The sequence below is a fragment of the Canis aureus genome, chromosome 30 (genome assembly GCF_053574225.1).
Source record: "Canis aureus isolate CA01 chromosome 30, VMU_Caureus_v.1.0, whole genome shotgun sequence".
NCBI classification, from domain to species: domain Eukaryota; kingdom Metazoa; phylum Chordata; class Mammalia; order Carnivora; family Canidae; genus Canis; species Canis aureus.
Genome location: NC_135640.1, coordinates 25,902,939 through 25,912,804, shown reverse-complemented (window position 1 = coordinate 25,912,804; position 9,866 = coordinate 25,902,939). Strand labels below are relative to the sequence as shown.

Below are 9,866 nucleotides of genomic sequence, written 5' to 3'. Positions count from 1 at the left end.
CTGCTCAGTGGGCAGTCTGCTTCTCCCTCTGCCCTTTCCCTGCTCATGCTCTCTCTTTCTCTCAAATAAATAAGTAAAATCATTTAGCCAAAGGCAGATGCTTAACTGACTGAGCTACACAGGCACCCCTCAGTGCCATATTGTCTCAATTACCATAGATTTGTAGTTAGTTTTGAAATCAGGGAGTCTTCTAACTTTATTCTTCTTTTTCAAAATTGTTTTGTTATTCTGGGTTCTTTGCAATTCTCTATGAATTTTAGAATCAGCTTGTCAATTCCTTCAAAAGCCAGCTGGGATTTTGATAGGGATTATATTGTATCTACAAGTCAATTTGGGGCGTATTACCATCTCGACAATATCAAGTCTTTTGATTCATGAACATAGGATATCATCTCATTTTTTTGAGGTCTTTAGTTTCAGTGATGTTTTAGTTTTCAGTGTGCAAGTTTTACACTTCTTTTACTAAATTTACACTAATTTATTCTTTTTAATGCTATTGTAAATGGAATTGTTTTCTTAATTTTATTTTCAGAATTTTCAGTGCTAGTCTAAGAAATATTGATTTTTTAATGTTTATCTTGTATCCTGTAACCTTCCTGTACTCTTATTAGTTCTAATTTTTTTAGTGGATTCCTTAGGATTTTCTATGTACAATACGGTGTCATCCACAAATAGAGATAGTTTTGCTTCTTTTCCTTTCTTTCCCTTCCTTCCTTCCTTCCTTCCTTCCTTCCTTCCTTTCTTTCTTTCTTTCTTTCTTTCTTTCTTTCTTTCTTTCTTTCTTTCTTTCTTTCTTTTTCTTTCTTTCTTCTTATTTTTCAATCCAGATACTTTCTTTTCCTTCTTTCTTTCGGTGGAATGTTTTGTGAAGTTACATGTCATCCTTGTGCAAGGGCCATGGTAATCTTCTCTGTATTGTTCCAATTTTAGTATATGTGCTGCTGAAGTGAGCACTTTTTATTTCTTTTCCTTGCCTAATTGTCCTGAATATGACCTCCAGTACAACGTTAAACAAAAGTGAAAGAGTGGACATTCTTTTCTTTCTTGTTTCTGATTTAAGAGAAAGTATTTAGTCTTTCTCCATCATGTATGATGTTAGCTGTGGAGAGTTTATTAAATTCCCTTCTATTCCTAGTTTGTTGGGTGTTTTGATCAAGAAAGGATGCTGGATTTTATCAAATACCTTTCCTGTATCTGTTGAGATTATCATGTGTTTTTTTTGTTATTTATTCTGTATATAGTTTTTACATTGATTGATATTCATATATTATACTACCCTTGGATTTCTGGGATAAATCCCATTTGGTCCTGGTATGTAATCTTTCTATATGTTGCTGGATTTAGTTTGCTAGTATTTTGCTGAAGATTTTTTGCATCTATATTCATATGGGATTTTGGTCTATAGTTTGTTTTTTTTTCTTGTGATATATTTTTTTCTAGTCTTGGTACCAGAATAATTCTGGCCACATAAAATGAATTTAAAAGTGTTCCTGCCACTCCTGTATTTTGTAAGAGTTTGCAACAAATTAGGATTACTTTCCTTCAAATATTCGGTAGATTTCACCAGTAAAGTCATGTGAACTTTGTTTTATATTGGTAGGAAATTTAAAAATGACTAATTTTATCTCTTACCTTGTTATAGGCCTGAATATTCAGATTTTTAAATTTTTTCCTTGAGTCAGTTTTGGTAGTTTGCGTCTTTCTAGGAATTGGTTCATTTCATCTAAGTTATCTGATTTTTGGCATGTAGTCGTTCATAGCTTTCCTTATAATCAATTTTATTACTATAAAATTGGTAGTAATGTGCCTCTTCTATTCCTGATTTTAGTAATTTGTATTTTCTCTCTTTTTTCTTGGTCAGTTTAGCTAACCAAGAAAAAAGAATCTTTTTGAATAACTGACTTTTGGATTCATTGATTTTCTCTATTTTTTTTTTTTTCTGTTCTCTGTTTCACTGATCTCTGCTCTAATCTACATTATTTCCCACCTTTTGCTAGTTTGGGGTTTAGTTTGATCTTATCCTAGTTCCTTAAGGTATAATGTGAGCTATTGCTTTGAAAACCCTTTTTAATGTAGGCATTTACAGATGTACATTTAGGAAAGAATGTGGACTTTTTTTTTTTTTTGGTATGAAGAATATCTAATAGTTTGATAAAAGCTTACCAGTGAGATTTAATTATAATTTTACTTGGATGCCTTTGGTTGGCTTCCAAATCTGTGGCAGAGAAGCAACCAAAACAAACAAGTTAAATACATAAACTCCAGGGAGCTTTTGTTTTAGTAGTGACAATTATTCAGAGTTTCTATAATTTTTAATTTTGAAGGTTAATTGACTTGGTAACAATTGTGAACCATTATCAAACCTGTCACGTGTAGTCAGTCTGCAGTCTGAGAAATTGTTACTGGCATTTGCAAGCATTGCAGAAATTTAATAAACTGTCGCCAAACCATTTGCTTGTTTCAATGCCAAGGTTTCCTTCCCCACATCACATGCGGCGTCCTGCTGCCAACAGTTATCAAAATACTCCCACAGTTGTCACAGAGAGAACTGTAGGGAGTTTCTGATTCTTTATTCTTGTTGTTCCTATGTTTCATTGCCTTTGCCACTTCTTGGGGGATCTATTTGAATAACCTGTATACTGTCAGTATATGGGGCAGTTGAGTATTACAGAATGGATTGAGAAACTAAGAATATCTGAGATATAGGTATAGAAATATAGAGATATAGAGCACAGTGAGATTGGGAAGGATGACTCATGCTTTACTCTCTATGTGTTTGAATTTTTATGCAGAGACTATGTTGTTTGTGTAATGTAAAACAGCCATAAAAAATGTAAAACGATTTGAGAGGAAATCTAGAGGAAAACACTAATAAAAGTCTGGATAGATCAACTCATTTTAATTGAAGATATGCAATTAGATGATCAAGCTTTTATAATAGGTTTGAGAGATATAATCCAGCCCTTTGAAACAAAGATTGACAAGAAATTACTGGCTCTATTTGTATTTTCTCTGATGAATCCAATAGATAAATGCCAGGCCAAGTTAAAAAAGATCTTGCATATGAAATGGGGAAGGTGAAAGATTAGAGAGTGTGACCTTGGACCTCATTCACCAAGTCAAAGATGCATGACAATGTGGCCTTTTACCACTGTGACAATATTTGCAATTCTCATTTGGAATAAACAGATCTCTGTTTTATTTTGTTCGTTAATGGCTTTGATGGAAACTTTGGCAGCACCTATCGAAATTCAAATACATATACCCTTGATCAAACAATTCCGTGACTATGAATCTCTTCTTAAGAAATACCCAGTGCACAGATTTTAGATAGACCGATGCTCATCACAGCAAAATGTTTCAAATATCCTAAGGGCACATCAAAGAGAGTATAGTTAAGTAAACTATGGTCCAACTATCCCCAGGTCATAGGGCTCAGAAGTGGAGATCTGGGATCTAACAGAGGTTTTTACTTCTTCACAATACTACATTTCATGAGTTAGTCAGTAGGTGTGGGTGGTTTTTGGGTATTCAGGATTGAGCTTGTGTGTTCTCCCAGGGCAGGTCAAGATTGGATGGAGGGGAGTGGAGGGAGGACAGGCCAGTGTCATAGCCAAGGAGTAAAGAATAAAACAGGGCAACTCAAGAGCTTAAAAGAACAATAAAAAGTGGGAAAAAAAAGAAGTTATGTATAATTATATACAGTGGGAAAGGGATTCTGGAAGAAAGTATTTTGTTTCACCAAAAAAGCATCATCTTGGCCAATTTTCACCCCACTCCCCATTTTCACTCGCCACGAACCCCACTCCCCATTTTCACTCGCCACAAAGACTCTAAGTAAACTTGAGGGTACTCTCATAGGTTTTCTCAGCCTCAAATAGGAGGGAGGACCAAAGAGGAGCTTACTTCTGAAGAATATATCTGCCTTTTTTCATCAAAGAAAATCCACATCAACATGTGTTCGAGGGATTAGTACATCTTTGAAATCCTAAACAAATGGGAAGAGGATTCTTGCATGGTTCACAGAACTATGAAATGAAGGGTTTGGTGTGGATGCCGCAGGGTGGGATGATTCAGAGGATTTTAAGGAGCACATGCCAATTTCAGGAGTCCTGGCATTTTCCACATGCCCTGGTGTTTCCAATGGTCCCAGATGCTACCCTAGCATTCTGTATGACTGTGAGCCAAATACTAGCCTTTCTGTAAATCATCTTCTCTATCTAGTAAATGAGATGAGTGGAATAAGTGGTCCATACTCTCTCTTCACCTTGTGATTTAATTTACAGTTTTCAAGCCTTACTGAATCATAAGTGGGTTTTTTTTTTTAAGATTTTATTTATTTATTCAACAGAAAGAGTTCAGGTAGGCAGAGCTGCGCGGATGGGGAGAAGCAAGCTCCCGGCAGAGCAGGGAACCCAAACTAAACATTACTTGGTATTTATTAATGAAGGTTAGAAATAAAACATTTACTTTCCTAATACAATTCTTTCTTTTCTTAATATTTATTTATTCATGAGAGACAGAGAGAGAGAAAGAGAGAGAGAGAGAGAGACAGAGAGGCAGAGACACAGGCAGAGGGGGAAGCAGGCTCCATGTAAGGACTCGATCCTGGGACTCCAGGATCACGCCCTGGGCTGAGGACAGGCGCTAAACCCCTGAGCCACCCAGGGATCTCCTCCTAACGCAATTCTTACACATGCACACATTTATAAAATGAAATAGAAAATATTACCTAAGAAGAAACTCTATGCTTTGGTGATCTATATCCTTGGTTCTCTCTTTTTTACTAATAAGGAAGAACTGATAGCATTTTATTGTGGTGTAAGGAAGAAAAAAATAGTTTAAAGGAGGAATGCTAGCAGAAGTGGATGATATGTACATTTTCTGAAAAGCTTTTTTTTTTTTTTAATTTTTAAGTAATCTTTACACTCAGTGTGGGGCTTAAACTTGCAACCCTGAGATCAAGAGTTACATGCTCCACTGATGGAGCCAACCAGGTGCCCCATATGTACATTTTTATATTCAACTGCATTTTATTTCTCCAGAAGCCCACTGACACACACACACACACACACACACACACACACACACACACACACACTCCACTGCTACCTTAGCCCATTCAGGAGTTAGTAAGGAATGATGTTGAAGTGTAGGTACCATTTTGCTCCATGGTACCACACTAGCAGAAAGGAAAGCCTTGGGTTGCACCGGCTTTTCCTTCTGTTCTTATCATAGGAGTTGTGTGTTTGCATCTTTCAGGCCAGGTGGAAGTAGAGGGTGTTGAGTCTTGTTGGAGATCATTGCTAGAAATGCTTGTGTGTGTTTATTGTGTAGTAAATGCAAAATGCATAGCAAGTGCTTCTTTAATTATTTGATTTCTTAAATACAGCTTATTTCAAATGCTTCATAGATCTCCAAATCCGGGGAATGAGGGGGGTCATGACTCAGAGCCTCTGCTGTTAAACTCTGAAATCCACCCTGTTTGCTCTGAGGGCACACCTCCCCCCTGGCTCTTCCCAGCTGGAGATGAGTATGGCAAACCTGTCCCTGAAAGATTGGGATCCTTCTGGTTCTGGATTTGCGCTCAGGGACTAACCCCTGTCCTTTCATGGTGCTGACCAGCTTCCTTAGCCTGCTTGGACAGTCAGGAACGCCTCCACTCTCTCTTCCTTCTCTACTACATATGGACCAGCCTTCCCCTCTTCTCTCACTGGTATGTAGCCAAATAAAATCCTTGCATTTTTAACCCTGTCTTGATGTCTGCTTCTCAGGAGAAACAGACTAACACATTAAAGCTGATTAAAAGCAGAGCCTGGCAAGGCAAAGAACTATGTGTTTCATCTGCTGCATTTGGGACATAAGTGGGGAGGAGAGTGAGTTTGTATATCTGGGTTAGCTAATAGAGGCACCCAGGACTCTCAAGGGCACACAAGAAATTATTAACAATGGTATCCTGTGTGAAATTTTGGGAAGAATGAATGGAGACAAGGGCTGGGAGAGACACTTTTCAAAGTATGCCTTATAATATATATTTTCTTGATTTTCCAAGCGAGCAAATGTACCATAATTTGAAAATGTAAAATCTGCTTCTCCCTCTGCCTGTGTCTCTGCCTCTCTCTCTCTCTCTGTGTGACTATCATAAAAAAAAAAAAACAAAAAAACAAAAAAAAAAAACAACAACAGGGATCCCTGGGTGGCGCAGTGGTTTAGCGCCTGCCTTTGGCCCAGGGTGTGATCCTGCAGACCCGGGATCGAATCCCACGTCAGGCTCCCGGTGCATGGAGCCTGCTTCTCCCTCTGCCTGTGTCTCTGCCTCTCTCTCTCTCTCTCTCTCTGTGTGACTATCATAAATAATAAAAAAAAAGAAAATGTAAAATCACATATTTGGATTAAAAAAAACATGAGTTTAAGAGAAAAACAAAGCATAAGCTTTGGAGATGGATCTTAGTTCATAGTTCAAAGTGGGATCTTTGAGTTCCCACTTAGCTGGTGATCTTGGGAGAATAACGGATCTTGGGAGGGTAACTGGGATATTGGATTCTAGATATCAGTGAGTTGCTTTTCTCCTTGAATTCTATAACCTCATTCACTGGATCCCAAGAAAGGCATACACTGCTGGCCTAATGCCACTGGGCTTGGTGATTGGACTTGCTAGGGCCAGGGAACTGTGAGACCAAGAGCTAGTGAGTCTGAGAAGAAGCTTTCAAGGACTAGTAAACAGAGCAGATTGTGCTCTCCCTTCCTTCCTCCAGGGAACCACAAGTCCCAAGCTGGTGCTGGTGGGGAGGGGGTGTGTGTAGAGGGAAGTGAGGAGCTGCTTCCACAGCTTGGACTCTGGAATAAAGTTGCTGAGCCACAGCTGGTCTGTAGCTGCCACCCCTGATGTACAATGTGAGCAAAACAAATTTCTGTGGTTGAAAACCACTGTGGTTATTCTCTCAACTTCTTATTTTGAAACATTTCAGAAAACTGTTGAAAGAGTAGTACAATTGACACCTCATTTAGCTTCACCACATTTGCTGAATTTCTCTTGCTCCCACTCTAGATATCAAGCCCTTGATTTTTACTGAGCCCTTAGAGCTATAGGCATGATGATGCTGTACCCCTAAATATTTCCACATTGTATCCTAAGAACATGGACTTTCTCCTGATGGCCATAATACTGTTACCAAGTCCAAGAATTACAACAGTGTAACAGTAATATTATTTATCACATACAGTTCATATTCAAACATTTGTCCTAATAATTTCTTTGGATTTTTTTTTCTTTCTGATCCAAAACCCAAGTGAGGATCATACATGGCTATTCATTGTATATCTCTGTAGTCTCCGTTAATTTACAACAGTTCCTGAACTTTTTTGGCTCATCTTTCATAAATCTGATATTTTTGAAGAGCTTAGGCTAGTTGTTTTGTGGAATGTATCATTTCCTGGATATATCTGATTTCTCTTCCACATAGATTCAGGTTAAATAGTTACGGTAGGAATACCATATGCATCTTGTTGTTTATATCATAGCCACGAGGCATAAATAATGTCAGATTGTCCCATTTTGGGTGATGATAAATTTTGACCACTTTGTTAAGGTGGTGTCCACTAGATTTCCCCAATGATGTTTCCTTTATCCCTTTGTGGGGATAATCTGTGGGGTGATATTTAGACGCTAGGTGAATATCTTGATCCCCAACAATTTTTCCTCACTGCTTTTAGCATCCATAGGTGATCCCTTTCTGAATCAAGTATTACATGAGTAGTTGCAGAGTGGTGATTCTCCCCCATTCTGTTATTCTATTATCTGGATTTTGTAAAGAAAACTTCCTCTCTGCTCCCATTTATTTTTGAGTATCACTATGGACTCATGGATCTTTTTAAATATATATGTTATAATTCCTCATCATTATCCTTTTTGTTATTTAAACTGTCCTGAATTTGTACAATGGGAGCTCATGCCAAGCTGGATCCCATGTCCTTCTAACATTTTTCTGCCTGTCTTTTGAGTATTTTCTTGTTTCCTGGCACAATAAGATGTTCTAGGCTGATCTTTGATATTCACTGTCACAGACCTGATGATTCTTTTTATTTGGGAGAGAGACTGAGTGAGTGAGACTAAGATTTGGGGGGGTAAGCTGATAAAGGAAGCCCAAAGGGTGATTTAGCATGAGGAAATAGTTTGAGGGAATCCTTGGCCAAAGATCTACCTTGGGTAGGTCTCTCAGGTCCCCCAAACCTGAGTTTCCTCTTCTGGAAAATAAAGAATATTATGCCAGTTGAATGAGTAGGTTTGCAAAAATTAAAAATTAATAACTTCCCTGATTGATTGGCATATGTTTAACATTTGTTGGACATTACCATCACTACCATCCTTCCAACGAAGTTAATTTCTATGATACTTGTGATTTCCAATTACTGCTCCCGCTGTGATTGATTTATGATTAAACTTGCTTAAATTTATGAGGCTTTAATTAAATGTTGCTCTAAAATGTTCTGAAGGCAACTAGATGGAGTTAACATCTAAAGGACTGCTGAACAAAGATCTTTCAAGGGAGTAAGTGTATGCAAATTTAAGGAGGAAGCAAAAAACATATATCACACAGAGATGTATATGTATATTTCATGGTTTGAAATAGGATCTTAAATGAGAGGTGGCCTTAGTGAAACCCGAGTGGCTTTAAATCCAAGATCTGCCACTTACTTATATTTCTCATTTTAAAAGTGAAGTTAGTTACACTCCCTGAGCAATAGTGAATATAAAATTCAGAACAAGGAGACACATGTATGGAGGCAGGTAGTGTTTTATTTTTCTTCCAGTTTTTTAATTGACACACAGCACTGTTTAAAGTGTACGGCATTAAGACCTGAAATACATGCATACTGCACAAGGATTACGACGGTAAATCAACATCTGTCACTGCAGAGTTTGTGATGAAAACTTTAGGATTTATGCTTTCACTTTCAAATACACCATACAGTATTGTTCCAGTCATCATGTTGTACATTACCTCCCCAGGACTGATTTATTATACTTGATGGGATGAACACTGGGTGTTATGCTATATGTTGGCAAATTGAACTCCAATAAAAAAAATTAAAAAAGAAATAAAAAGAAATTAATTTTATCATACAAAAAAAGGAAGTCTGTACTTCATGAGCACATTAACTCAATTCCCCCAGGGAAGGTACGGGGTGGTGGGGAGGGCGGCGGGGTGTCAATGCCTGGTATTTGTCCCTTAGCTGCTGCCGCCCCTTGGTGGTGGTGTGTTCACATTGCAATTCGGAGAGGAACGGAAGAAGGCATGGTTGCTAAATTTGTAAACTTAGGCTCAAGTAGAACCACAGCAATCGCCAACTTTGAATAAACAGCATTATCAGACGTCATCTAGGTTATGCTTGCTTCATTAGCAACAACGTGCTGGTATGGCATAGGAATTAGACACTGCGCTGGAACTTCCCGCAAAGGCAGTCAGTCATTCAACACTTATCTACCGAGAACCTACTGTGTGCCTCGCACTGCCCTGGGCGCTCGGGATAAGTGACAAAAATTCCACCCCGGTGAGATAGGGAAACTGAGGGACTCCATGAAAATCTGCTTTTTGCTCCTTTTCCTGCTTTTTTATTTTAAAGATTTTATTTATTTATTAATGGGAGACACAGAGGGAGGTAGAGACACAGGCAGAAGTTCCATGCAGGGAGCCCAGTGTGGGACTCGATCCCGGGTCCCTTAGGGCTGAAGGCGGCGCTAAACCGCTGAGCCACCGGGGCTGCCCCCTTTTCCTGCTTTTATTGTTAGGCGCTGCACCCCCACTTTATGCATACCTTATAGCACAAATAGTCTAAGTCTTTGTAAGGGACAAGGAGCTAATGAT

At 38.4% G+C, this 9,866-nt stretch overlaps 1 non-coding gene across 1 annotated transcript; it reads right to left on the bottom strand.

The window, feature by feature from the left end:
• Positions 1–847: 847 nt before the first annotated feature.
• LOC144302115 (U6 spliceosomal RNA) lies at positions 848–954 on the bottom strand. Its single transcript, XR_013368992.1, has one exon. It is a non-coding gene; the product is annotated as a U6 spliceosomal RNA (small nuclear RNA).
• Between the last annotated feature and the right edge of the window lie 8,912 nt (positions 955–9,866).